The sequence below is a fragment of the Pinus tabuliformis genome, chromosome 1_1 (genome assembly GCF_031772625.1).
Source record: "Pinus tabuliformis cultivar Carrire ecotype Pingquan chromosome 1_1, CPIR1, whole genome shotgun sequence".
In the NCBI taxonomy this organism is placed as follows: Eukaryota; Viridiplantae; Streptophyta; class Pinopsida; order Pinales; family Pinaceae; genus Pinus; species Pinus tabuliformis.
In genome coordinates this window covers 598,460,205-598,485,916 of record NC_142297.1, presented here as the reverse complement: position 1 = coordinate 598,485,916, position 25,712 = coordinate 598,460,205, and the positions used below count along the sequence as shown (strand labels likewise).

At 34.4% G+C, this 25,712-nt stretch overlaps 1 pseudogene; it reads left to right on the top strand.

Annotated features, from left to right (window-relative positions):
• LOC149214686 (uncharacterized) overlaps positions 1 to 15,851 on the top strand; it is a 28,566-nt pseudogene extending 12,715 nt beyond the window's left edge.
• The last annotated feature ends 9,861 nt before the right edge of the window (positions 15,852 to 25,712 follow it).

The following is a 25,712-nucleotide window of genomic DNA, read 5'->3' as shown; positions in this document are numbered from 1 at the left end:
TAGTTTAAATGAGGGAATATAAATAATAATATGCTAATTATTATCAACTAAAAATACATAAGCACATACATTTTTTAGATTTAATTTTTTTTTTGCTGAATTGAGCGTCCATCCTTCTATTCAACTATATTATAAAAACACATTACATAATGTACAAAAACCAAAGGAGATGTGGGCGATAACTTTATCGAGCCACACATAGCCTTGGAAAGGAGGCATCAAGGCCACAAAAAATTGCATCTTGACCTCCAAAATTCAATATATCGCCAAGACCGTGCAATCCGCCATCAGATTTCTAACGGTCGAGAATCAATTTCGGAAAGCTAACATGCAAACCCTTTAATCATTGTATTGGACCCGATAAGCATATAGAGACAACAATATAAAAATTTCGGGTCCACCTAGGATGATAACCCTCGCACATGTAATCAGCTCGAAATCCATCGGATGTGGGAAATCCCAACCAAGCTGAATAACTTGCTCGGTGTTTAACAACACTTTCAGACCCGAAGCCTAATAAAGTCACCGTTAATGTTAATTTTGGGTTCGTTTGGCATGGTAACCACCTTGCTATTTGCCACACGATATTCATATGATTGCCTCTATTTTGCCTATCTGCCCGCTCGTTAACAAAGATCCCTGCATAGCTTATAAAAAAGCGATCTTTAGTGGATTTCATATTCATGTAAAGACTTGTTCTATATAATGAAACCCACCCGAGAACCTTGGGTTTGTAGAGTTCTAGGTACATATTCCCGCTCAAAGACCAGATATCTTGTATAGACCAAAATTCCTCTGTTTCCATTTGCCTACAACCTCCTAGTTTCCCCTGCTCTGATAGAACTCCTTGTCCACGTTCCCCTGTCTGAGACACTCTTCCCTCAATCTACCTTGGGGGATCTCTATCCATTCATATTTTTTTTGCTTTTAGCATAAAGTACGCCTTCATTAGCTAAGATATCCACTAATTTGTTGGTTATTCGGTGCACATGAGTGAAACTAAGGGTTCTCATGTTCTGCAGGTGGGATTGAATTTGTTGATAAACTTGTAGAAGCCACCAATGTCTCCATACTTTGTCTGGAGCTGAGCCATAGCAAATTTTCTTGACCGAATTAATAATAAATTCGGAGTCAACTTCAATTATGGAATTATGAAGATTTAAGTCCCTCAATATTTATAAGCATTGCTTAAGGGCCATGAGCTCTGCCATATTATTAGTGGCTTTCCCCAAATGACTATGAAAGATGGTTTTTATGAAACCCTTTTCATCTCTTATCACTCCTCCATACCCAGCGATGCCCGGGTTTCCTTTTGAGGCCCCATCTATATTGAATTTCATAAAACCCTGAGGGGGAGGTTGCCAGAAATCCTTATCAGCTATTATATGACTTGCATTCTTGTTTTTGCCCTGTGGGACAAGTCCCCAAAGACCCAAATGTAGTAGTATCTACACATCTGTATCTTTAGGTTGGTCCTCAAGGGGGTTTTTAATGAGGATTCCTACCATCTCATTGAGTTGTCTTAAAATCTGAGCCATGATGCTCTGGGAAGAACCTTTCCTGTTCTTGAATATTTTGTTGTTGCGTTCTTTCCAGACATCCCAGATTAGAAAGCCTGGAGCTAAAGCCCAAGCTTTGTTGATTATTTCATTATCGGAGAAATTTTTCCTCCACTTCTTCAAAGTGCTAGTAATGCTGCCCATGTCCCTATCTGTTTATCTGAGTATTGAAGCTATCCAATCCCACAAGGTGGATGTGAATGAGTAGAGGTTGAGTAGGTGATCCATAGTTTCTTCTTGTAATTCACATAGCTGGCATCTAGATGGACCAGATACCCCTCTTTTCCTAAGGTTTTCCCAGGTCATAATTTTTTTATGTTGCACTAACCACGTGAATAATTTGATTTTCATCCAGCTTTCATTCTTCCATAGGTTCTTCCATACCCAATCAGGGTTTGGAAAGTCAAGCCCAAGGGCTATGCACTTGGCCTCTTTGAGGTTAAAGGTGCCTTCATTGTTTTTGCCCCATCTCAGCTGGTTTTAATCTGCTGATGTCAGCATCTTTCTCTGTTCTAGGATGGTTGTTAAAGCTTCTGCCTGTGCCTTCAACGGGGAATCATCACTATATACCAGGTCCTTCCATATTCTCCATTTTCCTTTACTTCTTTCCTGATCCCAGAAGTCATTTACTCTGAGTAACACTTTGTTGTCAATATCGTTGTTGAGATTTGCAAATTCTTCTCTTAACAGTTTGGGTTCATGTTGCCAATTATCTTCCAAAAACCAAGCAAGATTTCCATCTCTAATTTCCCAGAAATTGTGTTTCTGAACAATGGCTCTATTCTCCCAAGCTTTGTTCCAAATGTGGGAGCCTTTGATGGGCCCAGACATTCTAATGTGATCCCTTTCTTTCCAATTGTTTGCATATTTCTGCTTCCAAATTTTGGCCCAAGGGGAAGCCGAATCTTTTAACCATCTCCACCATAGTTTTGCCCCCAAAACTTTGTTTAGCATTTCAGGGTCTTTTGTCTTAGGTTTACAGATCTTTTCCTAGGCTACCAAGGACCAATATTTTTCTCTTCCCCTTTTCCCAAAAGAAAATCTCTTTGGATATTTCTGCATTGTTGCATGACTCCTTTAGGAGTTGGAAGGGCTGAAAACATAAAGATGGGGACAGTTTGTAGGACAACTTTTGTGAGCACTAGTCGTCTTGCTAAATTCAAAGACCTATTTGTCCATTTTTGGATTTTGTCCTGGAGCTTATTAGTTACAGGCTCCCAAACTATCTTGCTCATAGGTTTGTCTATTAGTGGTACTCCCAAGTATTTGGAGGGTAGCATATCTCTTTGAAAGCCTAGAATTCTAGATATATTTCTCTGAATAGCAATGTCAGTATTAAAAAAGAAAATCTTTGATTTGGTAAGGCTTACCTCTATACCCGCAGCCCTTGCAAAGTCTTTCAGGATTTGTTTGTAGGCTAGAGCTTCCCTGACCGTGGGTGTACCCTGCAGCATGATATCATCCACAAACTATTGATGGGTCAAAGAATCTCCATGCATGGTGAGTTTGAGACCATGGATTTTTCCTTCTGCTTTGGCAGATTTAATAGCATTGCCTAGCCCTTCCATCATGAGAATAAAGAGGAAGGGTGAGAGTGGATCTCCTTGTCTGAGTCCTCTTGAAGGTTTAAAGGTTTTGGATGGTGAACCATTTAACAGGATTGAAAAATTGGAGGTAGTTACAAGGGCCATTACCCATCTTACCCAGTTATGATCAAAGCCATATGCTATAAGAACTTTTCTGATGTAAGCCGAGCTTAGCTTATCATAAGCCTTTTCTAGGTCAAGTTGCGTAATCTTTCCTGCCTGCCTATTGCTCTTAAGTGAGTGAACCACCTCGTGAGCTTGAATGATGTTGTTGAGAATTTTCCTGCCTTCCACATATCCAGTTTGCTCCTCAGACACGAGAGTTGGAAGAAGGGGCTTAAGCATATTAGCAATTATTTTGGAAATAATTTTGTACACCACATTGCATAATGCTATTGGTCTAAATCTGTTTGGTGTCATAGCATTGTCCTGCTTTGGAATCAAGGATATGAAAGAGGTATTGAGCACCTTCAAAATATTTTTGTTTTTCCTTGAGTCCTCCACCACATCGAGGATATCGTGCTTGACTATTTCCCAACATGCTTTAAATAAGTCAACATTAAAACCATCAGGACCTGGCACTTTTCCATTTTGCATCTCTTTGATGACTTCGCTGACCTCCTCTTCATTCACTGGCATGTTTAGATTATAATTGTCTTCTCTTGTCATAGCTTAGGAATGTGCTTTGTAAAGTCATTGATGAATTGTGATCTATCTATGAGAGGTTCCTCAGCTATGCCTTGGAAATGTTGAACCAGAGCAGCTTCTATTTCTTTATGGGTATTGAGTTGATTTCCTTGAGAATCTTTGATTTTTAAAATCCTGTTATGAGACCTATGATCCATGGTAGATTTGTGAAAAAACCTTGTATTCCTTTCTCCTTCTTTTAACCATTGTACCCTTGATTTCTATTTCCAGAATATCTCCTCTTGCTTGCATAATCCTTCCCATTCCTGTTGATGATAGTCACCTTGTTCCTTTCTTTCCTCGTTGAAGCCATCTGTGATGAGGATCTAGTTAATTTCTTGTAGCTTCCGTTCAACAACTTTTTTGGCTTCAAAAATGTTGCCAAACTCATTCTTATTCCAATCTTTAAGGCTGAGTTTGATGTGTTTCAATCTTTTATGCAGGAGGAACATTTTAGTGCCCTGAACTTACATATCCTCTGTCCACCATTTTTCAATATTGTTGATAAAGTCACGATGGGTAAGCCATATGTTTTCAAACCTAAAAGGTCTGTTTCTTGGAGTTCCTATAAAGGACGCTTCAAGTTGAACAAGCCAGTGATCCAAGCCACCAAAAGGGAGTATCATAGCTGACAAGTCAAGGCCTGTAAGGACAAGGTCCTCTGAGATAATAAATCTGTCTAGTTTTGAGGCCACTTGGGACTCTCCTCCCCTTTTATTATTCTAGGTGAAGATACCATTACTTGTCTCTATGTCTACTAGCCTCATGTTGTTTATAAAATTTTGAAATGCTATGGAATCTTTGCCTAGTGATCTGGTTCCACCTTTTTTTTCAGACAGTGACCTAATCATGTTAACGTCCCCTCCCAAAATCTAGGGGATGCCCGAATGTCTGTCTCTTAATTCCTCCAGTGAGGTAAGAAGCCTGAGTTTGTCTTCAAGCTTTTGTGGACCATAAACATTTGTGATCAAATAAACTTCCTTGTCCCCCAAAGGTTGTATAACCATTGATAGATAGTTCCTGGATGCTTCAGCATCTAGGATTCCTAGTTTCCGGGGGTTCCAAAGTGTGAGAATTCCTCTTGCTATTTTGTCTGCTTTAACTTCTAGATATTCATAATTAATCATCCATTTGCTGTGTATTTCTCTTATTTTGTTTATTGAACATTTTGTTTCCTGGATAAATATCATATCTCAGTTTTCTTCTTTCATTCTATTGCTGAGATTTCTTTGTTTCCTTTTGCTTCCTAGACCCCTAATATTCCATGTTGTAAGCTTCATTAAGAAAGATTTGTAAACGAGTAACTAGTGAGGTCTTTCATCTTACTTGAGTTGATCATGAGTTTTCCACATTCAATCAGCAGCTCATTCTGTTTTTCCTTCCTCTTTTCCTTCCTGGGTTCTTGGGAGCTTGTCCCCCTGTTGCCTCCATAGTTTTAACCCCTCCATTATCCTAACCATCATAGTTTCTTTTGACCCCTGCACCCTTTGTCTGTGTTCTCCAGAGGAAGAGCTGTTGTACTCTGTTAAATTCACCTTGAGGTAGTGAATCCACTCCTTTGGTTGTTCCTTCCTCCAGGAACTTTTCTAGATCGAGATGCTCCCTTTCCAATATGTCCTGCAGTTCATGATCCTCCGTTCCCACTTCGCTTGGGGTCATCTCTTGGTCCCTATCCAGTTCCATAGTGTTTGTTTGATCCTCCCTTTTCTGGCTTGTATCAGGTCTATCCTCCATGCTGTCATCCTTTTCCTTCTCTAGAGGATTGTCCTTCATTACTTTATTTATTCTTTCATCCCCCTCTTCTTCGTCTAATATCTTGAACCTATTATGACTATGCTATTTTTCCTCATAGATTTTTTTTTTGGTTTTTCCTTCCTCCTTTTCCTCTACCCCCCACCTTGGTAAAGCTTTCAGTCTCTTTACCTGGGGCTGCTTTGATACTAGTCTCCATTTTTCTTAAAGGGCAATCTTTGAATAGGTGCCCATGTTCATGGAATTTGCGACATCTGAAGGGTACATGCTTATAGTCCACCACCTGTACCCATTCTTCATCATATACTTCTTGAATTATTTCATCTGGAAAAGCCCCAGAAAGGTCCATTTCCACACATATTTTGGCAAAGGAGGTATATTTTCCACGCAGAGTGGCCTCTGATATTTTCAAAAAAATGCCCTAGTTTATTATCTATGGCTTTTAATGATTCTGGCAGCTAGTAATCTAGAGGCAAGGAATATAGTCTTACCCATATTGGAACCAAAGTAAATGTTTCACGCTCCGAAACAAAGTTCATAACCCATGGCCTCGTGTAGAGGCCCACAGCCGCAAAGAAGTAAGGCCCTCCTTCAAACACCCTGTCTCTATCCACTAGGTTTGTAAACAAAACTGTGAAGAAACCCTTGTATCCAAGGTGTAGATTTATTTCTCCCTTATGTTTCCAATGGTTCTTTATCCATACGTGTAGGGCTTTCTCTGTTGGCCAAAACCCCATGAATTTACGTATCACTACATAAGTCGCCATGTGCTCCCGATGTGCCTGTAGCGCTAGATCACTTAACACCACACAGGGTGTGATGGATGCCTTAGGTTTACATGGTCCTGTCCGACTGTTGGGGTCAACTTTCTGACTATCTACTCCTGTACGCTTCTATCTTCTGCCTTCCTCCTGTGTTTCTGCCTGCCTTTGTGCTCTGTTGTTTTCCTGTTTTCGTCTTTTTGTATCCCCGGATTCCGCTTCCATGGGCTTCTTGAAGCGGTTTGATACAACATGACTATAGGAGGGAGTGGAACTCCCCCCTTCTCGCCCTTCCATGGTGCCCAACGCTGCAATCCTGTTGCAAATCCTAGTTCCGCGCGTTTTTCCTCCCTCTAAGGTTTAAACATCTTTATATTTAAATTTAAATAATTCAACTATTTGCTAATTGAGTTTCCTTTATTTGTTATAAGTGGAGAATAATCCAACTTTTACATAGGTGCAAGATTGACAGCTGAGCTTTGTTTTGAAACCCCCCTACATGTGTCTGTAAAATTATGTATAGAATAATATGGCTTTAGAGTAATATACATTTATATTAATTGATAACGTTTAAATTAATCAACATACTTTGAATTCAAATAAATATAATCAATATTGTCTCAATGAATCTAGTGCAATAATCAACCATGGTATGTAACAACACCTCAAAAACCCCACAACAAATAGTGTGTTGTCTCTCTAAGATGTGAGGAATAAATTCTTATTAACTCTTAAAACCCTTCAATATCAATTTCAAACTCTCTTTCTTATTCCTCCTTCCAAAATGAGTGTAAATTTATTATATATTGTAAACTTATACTCAATAATATTCTATAAAATTGTTATAATTTTAGCAGTATAGATGAATTCATAGGCCCCTTTGAGGGGGTTGTTGAATCCATCTAATATCTAACTTTTAACATTGCAAATGGATTCAAAGACCCCCTTTATGGGGGTCAAGCGGCTCTCTAAATCCATTTATAGCATTAAAATTTAGTGAAATGTAACACTTTAGTATCAAAATTACAATTTTCCATTTCTAGATTGTTTAACATTGCAGATGAGGGTCTCTAAATTTTAACAGTGCAAATTGACTTATAAGCCCCTTTGTCTCTAAATTTAAAACTGCGGATGGATTCAAAGAAGGGGGTCTTTGAATCCATCTGTAGTGTTAAACTTTAGAGACAAAATGGTATTCATAATTTCAACACTGTATATGGATTTAAAGACCCTTTTGTCGCTAAATTTTAACACTGTAGATGGATTCAAAGACCCATGTAGTGAAATGTAACACTTCAGTATCAAAAATGCAATTTACCATTTCTAGAGCAACACAATTAAAAATTATTAACATAAATGACTAATTCATATCCTTGTTGTACTTGTTATTTGGTCATATTTTTATTCTTAGACTATAATAGTCATTTATGTTAATCATTATTAATTTTGTGACTTATTATCTAGTCATATATTTTAATCCTAGACTAAATTAGTCATTTAAGTTAGTCACTTTTGGTTTAGTCACTTATTATCTAGTCGTATATTTTATCCATAGACTAAATTAGTTGTTTAAGTTAGTCATTTTTAGTTCGGTCACTAAAATTGCTCAAATTTAGTAGTAATTCACTTGAAATAATTGCAGTGACTAACGTTTTTAGTCACCTAGCCACTAATTTCATCATTTTCTACTAGTGTAGTTTGGATATATATTTAGTCATTGGGGTTTACACAATTAGAGTTTGAATATACATTTTATTTGTGTCCATATTTTTGGATCCATGATTCTTTTACAAACAATTTAGACAATTTTGTGTAGAAGGCATTTTAATGATATGGCAATTGCTTGTTTGTGGTTCTTCTAACTTGTCATCAATACCTTTATTAAGTGATTGTACATTACAACATATTAATCATGATATGCATGATTTAATCTTTGATTTCTTAATTTTTCTTATTTGATCAATTTTTTATATATTTCCTATCCCATTATCTTTAAGATTACAACTCATAGAGCTAAGCAAATCCAATTCCTCTACAATATTCAAATTTACAATACCTTCAAGTTTAGTTATACATAGTGTATTACAATAAATGAAGAACACAAATTACACTTCAAATAAGAAACTACTATGATAATATTGAATGAGATGTTTCTTCAAGATGTATTTATATGTTCATGTCTTAATAGGATAAGAAGGGGTTTCATCTCAGTCCTCCTTTGTTTTGTATTATCACAGACCTTCTGTTATGTTCACACCTTATCTTCAGGATTAGGTATATCCATGTAAATATTGTAAATAGAAAATAAGGAGAATTAGAAGACGAAGAGACACTGGGAGATGAAACCCAAGAGTCTCTCTCTACATGTATATATCTATGATCCATCTTAATGCAATAACACAATCTGAATTGAGGAGTTACCTCCTGGCCTGACATGATATTAGAGCCAATGTCATTTTTGGCTTCCTTTCTGCCTTTGTTCTGCATCTTTTTCAAACTAACACCCTTGTCATTTCCCTACAAAATCCCATGCATTGTTGTTGAATGCATTGGTAGAGATCACATGTTGTATTCTATCCTACTATTGAAAGGGTTTATTTTTGCATTAAGGCATTGCTTTGCAAACTAGTGTGAAGACTGGTGCATCTGCCAGGAGGTGTTGTGTTGAATGGTGTGATTGCAGTTCAAATTATGTGGCGTCTAGCGTGTGGTAAGTATTTTAAGAACTTGAAAAGTTTGATGATTGATGAACGTCGTATATGCAGAAAATATTTGATTGAATGTAGAAAATTTATAGTTGATTGAATGCATAAAATATTTTTAAAGTTAGTGGCGGTACTTTGTCTGTGTGGAATTCTTTTATAAAAAAACTCGTGTGGTATGCTTATCCCCTCATCTCCAAGTGAAGCTTACACTGATCCTTTGTCCCTCTACTAGAACCTAGTTGAATGCATTAAATCCATGAAACATGTGATAGCCAGTCCATTAAAACATTAGTCTTTTCTTTGTTTAAATTGTACGTAGGAGCAACATATTGTGTGTTAAAATCTTGTGTGTCCAAGACTGTTGCAACAACGTATGTCTCCCATTAACTGCACGGAGAAAATTGGTGACAACAACGACTGTCGGTATACTTCTTGGAGCCGAGTTGAATGTTTTGCGAGTGTTGGTCAACTGTGGTAATATTCCACAAATAGGCTTGGTGCAGTCTTGTTGCTGACTGGTCGAGGTATATAAGTTGAGGCGTATGACCATGTGTTTGATTTGTTTAATACTCCACATGTATGGTATGAAGTGTGTTATTTGAAAGTGCATTGGCTCTTTTATAAATGCATTGGGTTTTTTTTTAAATAAGACATATATGGTATGGTTAACCTTCATATAATGAAATTACATATATGTTCTACATAAGGTATATGATGGAAGTATATTGAGAGGCTACACTCTTAGTTGAATTTTTTTTTTAAGAAAACAAATTATTTTACAAATACTTGCAATTACTGTAATTATTTTGAAGCACATAGTCATTTTTTAAGAATGCATTCACTCATATCTATTGTGGGAGTGGTTCTCACTAGTAAGGAGAACTATCCTGAGTGGTCCCAGAAGATAAAACACACTCTGATTTTCAATGAGTTGTGGAAATGAGTCTTTGAAGCTGTAGGAGACAACTCACTTGAAAAACCCACTTCAGACAAAGAGCTTGCCATTTGGGAAAACAAGAACAAAAAGGCCTATGCCTTGATTATAGCATCAGTAAATGAAAAGGTGAGTTGCCATATTTCTCCATTTTCAAATTCTTTTGAAGCCTTAAATAAGTTGAAGGAATTGTATGACTCACACTCTGAACTTGAAGTTGTTCAATTGTTGATTAAGTTGGTTAGTCTTGAATTGAAAAATGATGACCATGTTGCCTTAGACTTAGAAGTAAGATCCATTATGGATGATATAAAATCCACTAGTGTTGAGATATATATTCCTCTCATAGCTTATGTCAAGGCATTATATCCAACTTATTCACATTATCTTGAGTCATTACAAGCAAGTGGAAACCTTAAGGAGATTACCTTTGACTCCCTTGAGAATAAGTTTGTTGAGAGAGAGAAGGCCTTTGGGAAGAAGACAACTCATCATTCTACTAAAGAAATTGTATGCCTTGTATAAAAGGAGAAGAATCATGCACAAGATTCTTCTATAGGAAGAGGTGGCCAAAGAGGAAGAGGAAGGAGGAATTTTAGAGGAAGGGGGGGCAAACAATTCCAAGAAAGTTTGATCTCATTTCATATGATGCAATAGAGATGGACATGAAGCTTCCACTTGTAAGTTGCCTTGGGACCAGATTGAGCAGGAAAGAAATGAAGGGAAAGGTAAAGAAACTGACAAAGGGAAAGGTAAGGTACCAAGTCCGCCCATTATGGTGTGGCACATTGCAACATTGGAGTAACCAAAGACTTATTCAATGCTTCAATTGCTTCATGGAAATATGATTGGTTGCTTGATTCAAGAGAAACTTGCCGCATGAATTTGAAGAGATATTTCTTTGAATAATTCACTTACAATGTTGACGCAGGAGTATACACTGCAGAGAAGTCAAAACTCAAGCACTTGACACCATCAGGCTCAAACTGCCTGGTCTTCCAAACTTTCTTCTACATGATGTTCTATATTTGCCAGAGTTGAGGAGAAACTTGTTGTCTTTGTTCCACATCCGCCAGCAAGGACACTTCATTCATATGTTTGATGGAAAGGTTGAGGTCAAAAAAGCATCAGATCACTCAGTTGTCATGACAGGGATAGAAGAAGAAATACTTCTGAAGCTGCAAGGAACTTTTGCTTGTGCACAATGTTATAACTTATTTTTACCCTTGTAATATTTTGTATTTTTTCTTTTATTGTCAACTATATATATATATAAAGAGATGAAAAGGAAAGAGAAATAAAAAAAATCAAAAGAAAGAAAGAATAAGAAAGGGATAAAAAAAAAGAATAAAATAATATCGCTAGTATTGTGTGCACATTGAAATGACTCATCATTTTTATTTTATTATTTTATTTTAAATAATGATTAGTATTTTTAAAAGGATTATTTATATGTAATAAATTGATTTGATCGATTTTTTGGATAACATTTAAAGATTGTTTATATTTGAATGGATGAGATTGGGCCCACCTAGATCAACGACCCCTGATCATTTGTGGGACCCCCAACATTGTCGACAGTGAATGGGGGTGGGTCGGCAAAGTAGTTTTCCCGATCCCGCCTTCAGGTACGTGGGAATGCCACATCCATTGTGGTACCCCCTGCCAAAAACCATAAATAATTCTCCCCTGACAAACCACCATTCTGCCACTCATACTTCCGTTATTGTTCCCGCCAATTTTTCCTATCAATAAAACCTTCACTACACTTAACCATTGCCATCTCCCTGATAGATTTATCAGATAACCATTATGCATTAATTTCCCGCCAATGTTCAAAATATTTAATTCCCCGCGCCACTTATCATTAGCCAATTTTGGCTATTATCAGCATTTGATTTAAGGCCTTTCCCTTTTGCAAATTAACTTCTTTGTTGCATTATGATTATAGTCAATATTTCCAACTCGAATCTACAAGTGAACGACATCAAATTTCCAGCTTATGATCATCCTATTTCCGGGTAATTGTTCTATTAATCCCCAACAATTATGACTTCTTTGATGGGTTCTCATAAAGGAAAATCCAAAGTATCTGTTGACAATCCAATGCTTCCTTCTGTAATAAATTTAGATGAACTACCTTTAGTTGACACTAAATTTAAAATAGTAGAGACCAATTGTGAGTTCGACCTCTATGAACTGCACAATTAGGCCTTTCAAAAATACTAGGATGCTAGTGATGAATTTTCTTTCTAGGAATCCCTATTACCTTAATTTGTCTTCCCTCAAACCTACCATTTTACATATTTTGTTGCCTGGTTTAGAGCTCACTATCTCCCAAGTCAGAGAGTTATCATTGCTCAAAATAATGAAACATTGTTTTATGTAGCCCCTAAGTCAATTTTCCAATCCCTTCCATTGAATTCTCAAGAATCCCTACATATGTTTTCTACTAATGCATTAATGGAGATTTACCAAAAACTTTCCTTTTCTGAAAGAGCTCATATGTTTTATTCTTTTATACCTGAGAATTCTGAATTACCCAGGACCAATCCTCCCTATTCTATTTTTGTAAATATCCAAATCTGTTTTGGATAATATTTCAGTTTGTAATAAATTTTATTTTGAGATTAAGATATTTTGAGTTAGACTCTATAAATATTTTGTAATTTGAAGAAGACTGGATTGAACCCTTGTGATGAATCGGTGACATGATCGTAATATTCTAAGCTATTTCTGAAGATAATTTAAGGATTATGGATTCATTCTGAACAACTTGTGTATCTATGTGAGTTTATCTTGTTATTCAATTATGTTTTTGATATTTATTTCTACATATTTAATTAATGGGCAATATTTCAAACAACCAAATGGCCTATTTCCTTGTGTTAAGGAGAGATGTTGAAAGCATCTAATGAACGATCTTTCAAAATGGCTTGGTGGTCCATTTCCTTCATCATGAGCATATTTATAAAGCACGTAATACACAATCTTTTGAAATGGTGTGATGGTTATTTCCTTGCAGTTTGTAGACCTTTAAGCGATAGAGGCATAAAAAAATTAAAATACACATAAATTGAAATTCATCAATAAAGAAAGAGGTAGTCTAATTTATAGACAAAATAGTCTTTTTCAACTCTCACTATATAATTTCAAACAAAAACCCTTAAAATACATCTTTGAATGCATAAATGGATTTAGCACCTGAAAAATCTAGGACATGACTTTTGCAGATTAAACAACTCAAACCCAAATTTTTAAAAATCTATCCCAGATTTTGGTTAAGATTAACTAGAAAAATTGTAGTCTAACTTATAGATGAATGAATTTTTCTTGATTAGAGTATATTTTTGAATGAATTAATGTATTCAACACCCTGAAAAATCTTCACATGATTTTTACAGATTAAACAATTCAAACCCAAGTCTTTAAAAATCTCTCCAATATTTGGAAAATAAAACAACTTAATACAAAAATATATGTTGTATTATAAAACTTAATTTAAACATTTTAAATAGAAAATATAGAACAATAAATATGGATATTAAAAACTTTCGATTTTGTGTTTTTATACATTTGATAGATGTATGTAGTGAAATTAAATTTTGTTAAAATAAATGAAAAGTGTTTAAATATAAATTGAGTTTTAAAGATTGAAAATTAAAATATATATTTGTTTTTTTATTTAGATTTCTTAAAATAATAAATAGTTTAGAGTTATAGAGATGAAGGATTAAAAAGATTAAAATTTGCATTAATATATATATATATATATATATATATATTTATATATATATATATATATATATATATATATATAACTTTTTTTAACTAAAGTTATTAATAAGTAATGGGACAATTTTAAATTTTACCTAAATAAATATTTTTAATTAATTTTAATAATAAGTGATTGAAAAAGTTTTAAAATTTATATAAATAAATTGTGGGATGGATTTTTATTATATTTTATTTTAAAATGGATTTTTAATAATAAATTCACTTTTCTAATTACGTCGTAAGGCGTTTCCCTCTGAAATGGACTCCTCCAAATGCCTTTCTGTCCTAATAGTAGCCGTTAGATCTTTTGTTAGACGATTGAACAAAAATCAACCATCTAATTTAATATAAAAAAATGTTTTAAAACATTAAAAAACCTTAAAAAGCGTTATTAGGCTAATGAACAATGCTCTCCGCTTGACAACTGTGCACTTTTTACGGAGGAGTTCCAGATAGAGTCCGTTTGAGTTCTTAGTGGAGTTTATGGCAATGAACTCCAGCGTCGGTGAAGCCTTTTCGTGGCCTCAAGGATGGCGTTAAAGTCCCTTTTGCTGGCGAAATCAAGTGGGTATTTTTGAAGGAGGCAATGAAAGTATGGCTGCGAAATCCAAAGAATTTGGCACTATTAATATGGGGTATTGCTGTGGCAGTATCTGGAGCTATTCTTTTTTTTGGTTCTGGTTGGCTTTCTTAACAGGGTCGTGCCTAAAAAGAGTGAGAGAGATGCCTGGTTTGAGGTCAATAATCAAATTCTAAATGCGCTTTTTACAATGATGTGCCTTTATCTACACCCACATCGTTGTTATCATCTTTTACTTCTCATTAGATGGAAACCAGAGGACATTGTCAATCTTAGAAAGGTCTATTGTAAAAATGAGACTTACAAACCTCATGAGTGGGCACACATGATGGTAGTTGTGCTACTTCTGCAAATAAATTGTTTTGTGCAGTATGCGCTCTGTGGTCTGAATTGGGGCTATAAGAGATCACAATGTCCGGCTATTAGAGTGGGTTTGTGCGTTTTTGTTGCAATAGGCGCCCCTGTTGCAGCTGGTCTTTATCTTATCCTGAGTCCTCTTGGGAAAGATTATGAAGCCGAAGGTGATTTAGAGACTACAGTTATAGGTATCACTGATGCAAATGCAGATGCAGATGTTATTAGGATAGATGATAACTCTGTGAAAAAAAAATCTACATATGCGCGGCTTGAGAAGAAATACTCTCTTCTTAGAAGAGGTAGTAAAAGAATGGAACCTAAACCGGAATGGCAGGGAGGTCTATTTGACTGCTAGAGTGATACTTATGTTGCATTTTTTTCAAAATTTTGTGGGTTCTTCGTTTTTGGGTGGAATATGGATAGACTGGGGTTTGGGAACATGTATGTGCACATAGTGACCTTCATTTTGTTGTGCATGGCCCCTTATTGGATCTTCACCTTGGCTGCTGTCAATATTGATAATGAGAATATTCGGGAAGGTCTTGGTATCACTGGGATCATTCTTTGTGTGTTTGGGCTTCTGTATGGTGGGTTTTGGAGGATTCAGATGCGGAAGAGGTTTGGCTTACCTGGAAATGGCTGTTGTTGTGGGCAGCCTAATGTGACAGATCTAATGCAGTGGCTTTTCTGCGGTGTTTTTTCTCTCTGTCAGGAGGTACGCACTGGAAATTTCTATGAGTTCTGTGAGGATAAACTCTATTCTAAAAAATATCTTGGCCAAGATTCACAAGACTGGAGAGATGCTTCACCGAGTTTGGCTCTGTTGGGTCATGAACCAGGATCACCAGCTTTGAATTCACCCTCTTGGTTCAAATCAGACATGTCACCAAATTTGAATGCTCAAGCTTCAGTGTCACCATTTTTGAGTCCAATGCATTATTCCATTGAAAACTCTCTTCCTCCACAGGGCATGCCCCTTGTGCGGGAAGGGTCGACATTTCCTTTGTCTAACTTTCTTTCAGTGGAAACTCATATTACGATTTCTCCAGATTCAGAATCAGCGGATGCACATAACGTGGCAGCTCAAACAGAAAATCTAAGGAGGGACGAATATCCAATGAATGCACCCATTCCCCAGAGACTGGAAAAATAAGAATAGGGCATTAATGCAATCATACTCCTATGGTTGATGGCTGGAAGGTTAAATTGAATTACCTGGAAACTTGTCCAGTATTAAGATGCATCTAGACATTGACTTGTTCTATAGCTTTCTGCAGTGCCCATTGTTACAATTTACACTTCAGGTTTGGTTGATTCTTTTCTTTATTCGATACAGTGGTTAGATAGAAACTTTCATTGGCATTGTTCTTTAGTCCATGAAACCTTACCTTACTTAGAAGGGGTTGATTGGTGCAATAACAACATTTCGAGCTTTACAGATCATCCATTCGTCTTTTATGTTGCTCCACAGACTGTGGAAGTAAGAAATGTGAGATAAGAGCAGTCAACAGTTCCTCACTGATGTATATTTGTCTGCAAATACGCAGAATATGAGATTCTGATTTTTAACTGTGTTGATGCAATTTAATTTTTCTTTATCATCTAAATTAGCTGACTGAATCCTCTGTAGTGAGTTAGTAATATATTTTGGGACAAATTGCATTACCTGTACTAAACCACATCCTAACATGGAATATTGCCCGCGTATGGTTTGCATTTATGTTCTGTACATTCAAATTTACATGATTTATGGTTCTATGGACAAAGTTGGATAGTTCTTTCTAATTCTTGATCACTATGTGGATCCAATACATTGAACTTGGAACATTGCTGACAAATGAAGAGGATTTTAAAAGAAAATTTATGCCTTCATCTCATCTACAACCTGTGAGGGAAATTTTACTTCTATCTAGCTTAGGCTGCCCCTCCATAAAACACTACCTTTTGGTAGCAAAAGTGGAAAAAGGCAAACCTCTAGAGCTGGAGGCGAATGAAGAGGAGCAGGGAAAACTTTCCAGAGCTGGGAGGGAATGAAGGGTAGCAGTGGGAGTCTAACACAGGTGGACTAAAAGTGAGTCATGTTCAACTCAAGGAGACAAGGATGAGTTGGTCTGGTGATTCTCTACCCCCAGACTCGGTTTCAATGCAATGCAATGTTTGTTAACGGATCGGCCTGATGGAATCTAATGGCAGTGGAAACCACTTTGGAAAATCAAGTCCCCATTAAAAGCATGAAGCAAGGATCTTCATGTGGCTAGCCATATAGAACAAGGCCCTATTCTGTGTAAGTACTACATGGTACAAAAGAGGATTGGACATGGGCCAAGTCAATGTACTTTATACAAGCTGGATGAGGAAGCTATAGGAGATCATCTTGCCCATATTCTTCCCCATTGTGGGCTGGAATGGATAGCCTGATACGAGTAGGAGGTGCTGGGAAAGGTGAAACTAAAGTAGTAAGTTTTACACAGTGGCAGTAGAAGCCAGATTTAAAAGAGTTCAAAGCTTTACTCTTGATAGTTGGGAATTTGGTTTGTAATGAACGTTGACACTTTTGAAGGGAGATTCATCCCACCTTTCCAGTGTGCATCCCAGCACATATTTATATTTGCTAGTTATATAACTCTTCCCAAAGCAATGCCTGAGAGGCAGCCTTTTCACGATTTTGACGGAGCAAGCCAAGGATCTCCTCCCAAATATAAATATAAAGCAAGTGGCATAATTTTTTTTAAGACACCCACTTTTTCAGGGTCAAGGCCAGATGGGGAGAGGAATTTGATAGTTATGCTAAGCTCCTTGCTTTGAAATTGCTTATTAATATACTTTGTAAAAAGGGGTTCAAGCTTCAGATTTTTGGTGGTAATAAATTTGATGAAGGGTGAATTTACGGTGGGGAAATTGTCTTAATTATGACTTTTGATGAGTTAAAAGGTCAATTTCTGACTCCATTTTTTTTCATCATGCCTACAGAGAACTCAACTCTGAAATTGATCTTTGGTGACTCAATTGGTGGTAATAATTTGGATGAAGGATGAATTTAGAATGGGGATCTGGTTTGAATTCAATCTCTGGTGACTCAATTGATGGTAATAATTTGGATGAAGGGTGAATTTAGAATGGGGATCTGGTCTTAATCCTGATCTTTCATAAGTTAAAAGGTCAATTTCTGTTTTTAACTCCATTTCCTTTTTAACAAATCATGTTTACGGAAAACTCCACACTGAAAATGATGTCTTTCTAAAGCAGGACTATAGATTTTCTTAGCTGGTCTATTTTAGAAGTTAAGGATGGGCAAGCTATTTCAAAATGCATTCTTTTAGTCTTGTGACTCACAGTAGCTAGAAGTCGCTTCCAAATTGGTCTTGATCCTCTGTTATATATACTTGTGGGCAAAGCTCCTGATATTATTTAATGGCTCATGTTTGACAGCTTAATTCCCTTTGTTACAATATGAATGCCATATGCTGGGAGAGTTGTGATTTCTCTTTTTCAAAAGTTATCCTTTTCTTTGGATGTTATATCATGAGGGTATTAATGTGATTTTGATGAGATTTTTGAACCTGTTTTGACAATTTGTGATTTTTATGAACAATATTAGGATCACACTGTAGGCTCTCTTTGGACAGATCTTGAGCCTACTCAAGCATAAAATTCTAGAAGGGAATACTCATGAAATGCTTTGTGCATATGCAGAAAGTAAAGCTAAGCTATTTTAACATTTGACCATTTGTTCATGGAACAGATTTACTAATTAATAGTTGGTCCTTATTAAGGAACTTCAATGAGGATGACACACCTTCCATCTCTCACTACACTGTTAATGCCCACTTTGACCTAGGAGGTTATATTTCACAACATTTCTAGCTTCATAGGGCAAGGAAAAAATTACATCTCTTCCTTCCTTAAGAGCTTAAACCACCTGCTTGGTTGCATGATATTGTTCATGCGACTGATAATCTCCATAATCATTTAACAATCTTATTGTCCAAAATCAATTCTTTGTTGAAGGCATAAGATAAGATTCATATATTTTCTTTATTTTCCAAATATTTTAAAAATGATCCAAAGATATATATTTTTTTCTTAAATATTTAAAAAAAATCAAAAGGTCAAATTTTGATTTTCTAAATATTTAAAAAATATCAAAAGTCAAATTTTGATCTAAAGAAATCTTTTACTTTACAATGAATTTAATGCACAGACATGCACAGACAAATATGATGTCTTTACAAATGAATCTCATCTCTTTTATTATAAATAGGATTTTTTATTATAAATAGGATATGTCTATATAAATGAATCTTATCTCTTTTTATTATAAATAGGAGAATATGAAAATCTTTTTTTACTATAAATGAATTTAATGCAGAGTTAGGAGAATATGAAAATATTTTTTTATTATAAATGAATTTAATGCAAAGTCAAATATGATCTCTATACAAGTGAATCTCGTTTACTTTATTGTCTAAAATCAATTTTTTTTTTCTTGTTGTTGAAGGCATAAGACAAGATTCATATATTTTTTTAATTTTCTAAATATTTTAAAAATATCAGAATATATATATTTATTTATTTTTTAAATATTTATTTATTTTTTAAATATTTTAAAGAGATGGAAATTCAAATTTTGATTTTGTAAATATTTTGAAAATATCAAATGGGAAATCTTTTCTTTACAATAAATTTAATGCAAAGACAAATATGATATTTATATAAATGAATCTCTATCTCTTTTATTATAAATAGGAGAATACGAAAATGGGAGAAATGAATCTCTTTTATTATAAATAGGAGAATAGGAGACAACGCCACATGGTGTAACCTATCAGTAGGTCAATTTAGTCCTAATAAATAAAGTAATAATAAATGCTTATTAGAGTTTTAACCGTCCTCATCTTTTAAAAATGTTTTGCCTTTAGAGTTTGTAATTGAGACTGTGTCTTCAACTTAATCATAATAAATAAAGTAATAATAAATCTTTATTAGAGTTTTAATATAACCCTCATCTTTTAAAAATGTTTTGCCTTTAAAGTTTGTAATTGACATTGTGTCTTCATGAACCATTCATTTTCCATTTAGCCTTTTCAAAATGCATGTTCTTCCACTGATTTTAGCTTTTCAATTCTATTCTAAAGTGATATAGAATGCTGATCTATAACTTTTTCTAATCTAAGATCAATTTTCATTCTTCATACAGTTTTATAAGTTTTGTTTGCACTAGCATATTTTATCTCAAAACCTTTTTTTGACAATATACATCCTATGAATGTGGGAACACAAATTTAACTGAGATGCCACTTGTCCAATCCTATGAATAATCTTGTATATCTCCATTAAATTTTGTAGCTATGTTTTTTCTTCTTTTGCTTGAATATAAATTGTTTGTAAGGTTGTAGTCTCAAAAATACCCAATCAATTTTCTCAAATTGTTATTCATTTACGTGTTGATTTGCTTCTTGTTTTGCACTATTTGAAGGTTTTACTTGAGAATTGTTAAAGTTTCTAGTCTTTTCCATTTGTAACTCTATTGCATGTACTTTGGATTTATCTTGCAAAAAGTATGAGATACTAGGAGATGTATATCTATAAATGACCTCAAATGGGGACATTTTAGTAGATGTGTGATAGGTGGAATTATATGACCATTCTGCCAAAATCAACTACTTCATTCATTGAGTTTCCTTATCTAAATCATAACATCGTAGATAACTCTCTAAACATGTGTTAACTATTTTTATTTGACCCTTTGTTTGTGAATAAAACTTTGAACTCATATCTAGTGTTATTCCACTCATTTTTCATAATCCTTTTAAAAAGTTAATGAATTTTGGGTCTCTTTCACTTACTATTACTTTTGGAAAACCATGAAGTTTATGAACTTCTTTCATGAACACTTTCGTTGCTTGGCTTGTTATATATGTACTTTGAATTCTAAAAATGTGCATATGTTGTGAGTCTATCAACAAGCACAAAAATGATGCCCTTGCCTTTAAATTTTGGTAACCTTGAAATGAAGTCTAGTGATATCTCTTCCATCTTTGATTAAGTATGTGTAATGGCAAAAGTAGCCTTGGAGATTTTATTGTCTCCCCTTTATTTTTTTACAAGTTTTGAATATCTTTCTTTATGCATTTAAAAAAAATGATCTTTTGATATGTTTTAAGAAACCCTGCATGTCTTGGATCTTGGATCATGTAATTATCTTAATATTTGTTGCCTCAACTATGATTAAGGGTATGAAAACATTCTACCCCTGTATACTAAAGTATATCTCCCCTCCACTCACAATGCTCCATATAGTTCATCCCTTTATCCATCATGTTTTTTGTTTAGAACTGTTGTCAGTTTTCCATTTATGGTGAGCTTTTGCTAACCACTTATGGATAGAATGTGTATTAGAATATGAACTTGAGGTTTCTTTTATTTTATAAAGAACATTTGCTACTACATTGTCCTTCCATTTTCTGTAGATTATTTCAAAATCAAACCCTTGTGCTTTTGCTAGTCTTCTAATGACAATATTTGCTCCAAGATTACTTTAGGATATCATGGTTTGTCTTGACTTTAATGTTCTCCTAATGAGACACTGTCATCATTTTTTATTGCATGTAAAATTGCTTCTATTTCTACTACACGTTGATTTCACCAAGTCTTTTCCCTTGAATTGTTTGCTTTAAAAAACCAATAGTCTTCCTTTTGTGTCAATATTTCTCTAATTTCTTGGATGCATCATGTTTTTTTGTGAGTGTTTTACAAAACTTAGGCATTGCCAATACTGGTAAAGAAGACACGCACTTGATCTTAAAAAAAGATACCACTATATCAAATTAAGAAAAGAAACCATTCCAAAAATAACTTCTAGAACACAAATAATACTGTGAGTTCTTGGTCATGCCTTTAGGGTTGACTAATGCTTCTACTTTTCAAAGCCTTATGATCAAATATTTTTGACCCCATCTTGAAAAAATTGTGTTGGTTTTCTCTGATGATATACTTATCTATAGAAAATAATAGGAAGACCACATTAACCATGTGGATAAAGTTCTATAAATTCTCAAGAACAATTAAATGTATGTAAAAATATCCAAATGTCCTTGTGGGAAACAAGAAGTAGAGTATTTAGATCATATTGTTTCAAAGGAAGGAGTTAAAGTGGATCCTCAAAAGATCCAATCCATTACAAAATGACATTTTCTCAAGAACATCAAGAGTCTTAGGGGATTGTTGGGACTTGAAAGATATTATTAAAAATTTATTAAAAATTATGCACACATTACAAACCCACTCTCTCAAAGAAAAAAAATATTTGTATGGAATGATGAGACTACTTTTGCATTCCATTTAACTTTCATAAAATAAAGTTTAACCACAACTCCTTTGCTACCCTTTCTATTTTATGATAGTTGATGGCTTAAGAAGGTCTGGATTTTAACTCTTTGCCATTCATATTGAATTCCTCTCAATTCAAATCTCATGAATAATTCATTGTAGTTTGTCGAAATTTTACCTAATGTTCACAACCATGGAATCCATAGAACATCTACACCTCCAATGGAAATGGCATACATTGGGCTTACCAAATTATATTCTCCCATACTTAGTTGAATGTGGTGGCATTTTTCCCATACTTCATAGCTTGGATATACCAAGCTATTGAGACACTTTGCTAATATTTTATCAATTGAGTGATAGTTACTTAGTGAATAAGCGCCATGACCTTTTGCTTCTCAATGTAACCTACAATCTTCAAGGTTTGAGGTGATGACAAACTTGCCAATGAATGCATAGATATTTCGCACATGGATAAAACAATATTGTGCACAATTTCAACTTCTATGTCGGCTTTTTTAAGTTGACAAGTTTTTTTTCATTTCATTGTGAAGATGTTTCCATTTTCTCTCTATCATTAGTTTTCAAGGTGAACACTTTTGTTTCTTGGCATTTGTGCTCTTTTGATCCTTTGCTGTTACAACCAAAGGCTATACATTTTGCTCTTATTTCCTTTATTTTATTCTGTGATATTCAAGTAGGTTGAGTTAGGGTTGTCCTATGAATCTAAAACAATATTTGCTTCATGCATATGGTCCCACCAGTAGACTTGTTTGTAGCATTATTCTTGGCTTGAATATGACTATTCAATTGCATAGCTTCCATAATATTTTCATGATGTTCTAGGAAAAGCTCATGTTTAATATCTTATTTTAATCCAGCCATGTAAGCTTCCAACAAATATTCATCACTTATGTTATCCATCCTTGTGGCCAATACTCAAAATTTTGAACTTTAATTTTCGATATCACCTAAGTACTTGATTCTTGTCAATTGACTAAAGTAGTCTTGTTCCCAAACTTTTCCATATTGTGCTTCTAAGTCTATTGTAAATAAACCCAAAGTATAAGAATAAAAAAAGGCTTTCTTTTAACTACCCATTTATACCATTGATAGCGTTATATTTCAAAATTCGAAGTTGTTATGTGAATCGTTTGTTTATCATCTATAATATTATGCAATTAAAAATATTTATTTATTTGTTTCACCTAGGTAAAGATATTTGTTCCTTCAAACTTATTTAATTCAACCTCGAGAAATTTCATACTGTTTGGAGACAATCCATAAGTAAAATCCACTATTTAGAGTTAAATCTTTCTGACAAATTCTTATTTTTAGAAACTTTAACAACATGGATATTACCTTTATTTTCATGAATCACTTCAAACATTATCAATTTTAGGGAGCCTTTCATAGAGGGCTTGTATGATCTTATGTTCCAATTTTCCATATTTTTCTCCATTTCCTTATTTTCATCCATCTTTTGTTTCAATCATTCCACCATTTTTTTTTTTTGTTTTCTTTGTTTTCATTTTTTTCCATATCCTATTTAATTGATTCTTGTATTTGTGACAATTCAACCTTTCTTAACATAGTGTCAATTATTTTCTTAATTTGAATATCTAAATTGAATACTTGATGTTGCACGTCTTCTATTTGTTCATTAGTCATGATTGAGTTTTCTAGAAGTTTAATTGGTGAAGTAACTCTTGGGTGTTTCTTTGGAGCCATGTGAGAAAAATAATGCCCCTCTTTTATCTCTTTATCACAACTATGGTGAGCTCAATAGAGAAAGTTATTGATTCTGAGGGAAAATGAGTGTTAGGTGTTATAGTCGTTTGATATACATGTGTGGTTCAATAGTAGTGCTTGGTTCAATCATGCCCTTAGTTGTACTACTCAATTACCTACGCACTAAAGATTGGCCTCACCAAACATTGTTCTCAATGTACTATAACAATTAGGTGTTGAAAATTGCAACAAGAAATTCTCAATTTGATTTTTCCTTGATAAAATTGATAAAATTTGAATTTCCACATCAACAAACAACTTGAATGATGTTAACTTGTGTGACATGGCTTATGTCACCCAGTTTACTCAGTAAATTTGAGTTGGAGGAGTTAGAGTTCAATTTTGCATGTGTGATTACTAATTTGTAGCAATCAAGGCCATTTATTTTATTTCCAGTTAAACTAGTTCCAACTTCATGAGCAATTGCAAATATACAACCTAATTTCTACATGGTATCAGAGCAGGCTTCACATTAAAACAACAAATTCGAAGTCATTTCTCATAGGTTCAAATTTGAATATCAGCGTAGCGAGATTTATTCAGAGCTGAGAAGATGGCCTTCAATGGACTAAGGCTAGAATACCCAAAATACTAAATGCCTGGATACCCAAAATACTGAAGCTTGACCGTTGTAGTTGACATTTTCAAAAAAATTAGCTGGATTTTTTCAAAATCATGTTGTAATTTCTAACATTTTCTATGCAAAATTAAGGCACTCAAAATTCTAAAACTTGACAACTATAATCCACTTTTTCAAAAAATTTAGCTAAATTTGTTCAAAATCATGCTGGAATTTTTATTATTATCATGATGGCTCCGACAATTTTTCATGCATTTTCAAATATGGAACAACGACCATGATGTTGTTCACAATGTCGTATCGTTTCTTTCACCTCTTCCATTATAATATAATAGTATTTTCTAATAACACCATAAATAGGTAGCATATGGAAAAATTACATCTCGGAAGACAAAAGAAAAAAAAATAATGTACAAAAACATGTTCACATAAACAAAAACAACTACATGGATAATAGATAACCTCTACATGACATTACTATTATTTACCAAATAGCCATATTCGAATACACATAACTAATCATTTCAAGTATAGCTCATTATCATCCACCCTAGCTTTCAACAATGTCCATTCACATGTTGCTATTTTTCCACACACTACTATTATTTACAAAATATCAATATTCAAAATACACATAACTAATACTTTCAACTCTAACTCATTATCATCCACCCTTTCTTTCAACAATGTCCATTTACATATCGCTATTCTTTCACAAACTATTATTATTTACAAAATATCCATTTTCAGAATACACATAACTAACTATTGCAATTGTAACTCATTATCATCCTCCCTTGCTTTCAACAATGTCCATTCACATGTCCCTATCCTTCCCCACTCTATGCTATTCTTCCCCACTCTATACATGTCCCTATTTTTCCCCACTCTATACATGTCCCTATTCTTCCCCACTCTATGCTATTCTTCACCACTCTATGCCTTACGGCGTTTCCTTTGCAACATAAGGTGCAAATGCTAGTACAATTAACTATCAATTTATTAATTTTTATATATGACTAGCGAGTCTGGGACAGCAATGATATCTACGTCAGGACAACGGTGATTCAGAAACACATCATGGGAGGTGGATGGCGCGGGTAAAGTTAACGTGTGCCATTGGATACAGAATAACAAAAAAGCAAGAATGTGCGCTCCACCTCAATATTTGCGTCTGAATGACTGAGGAGTGCAGAGAACTTACACACTTTAAAGTTAAAAAAAATAATATTATAAATCTAATAAAATTAATACTATAAATAATATTATATCTTAAAAATATAAAAATGTATATTAATAAACTCAAAAAATTAA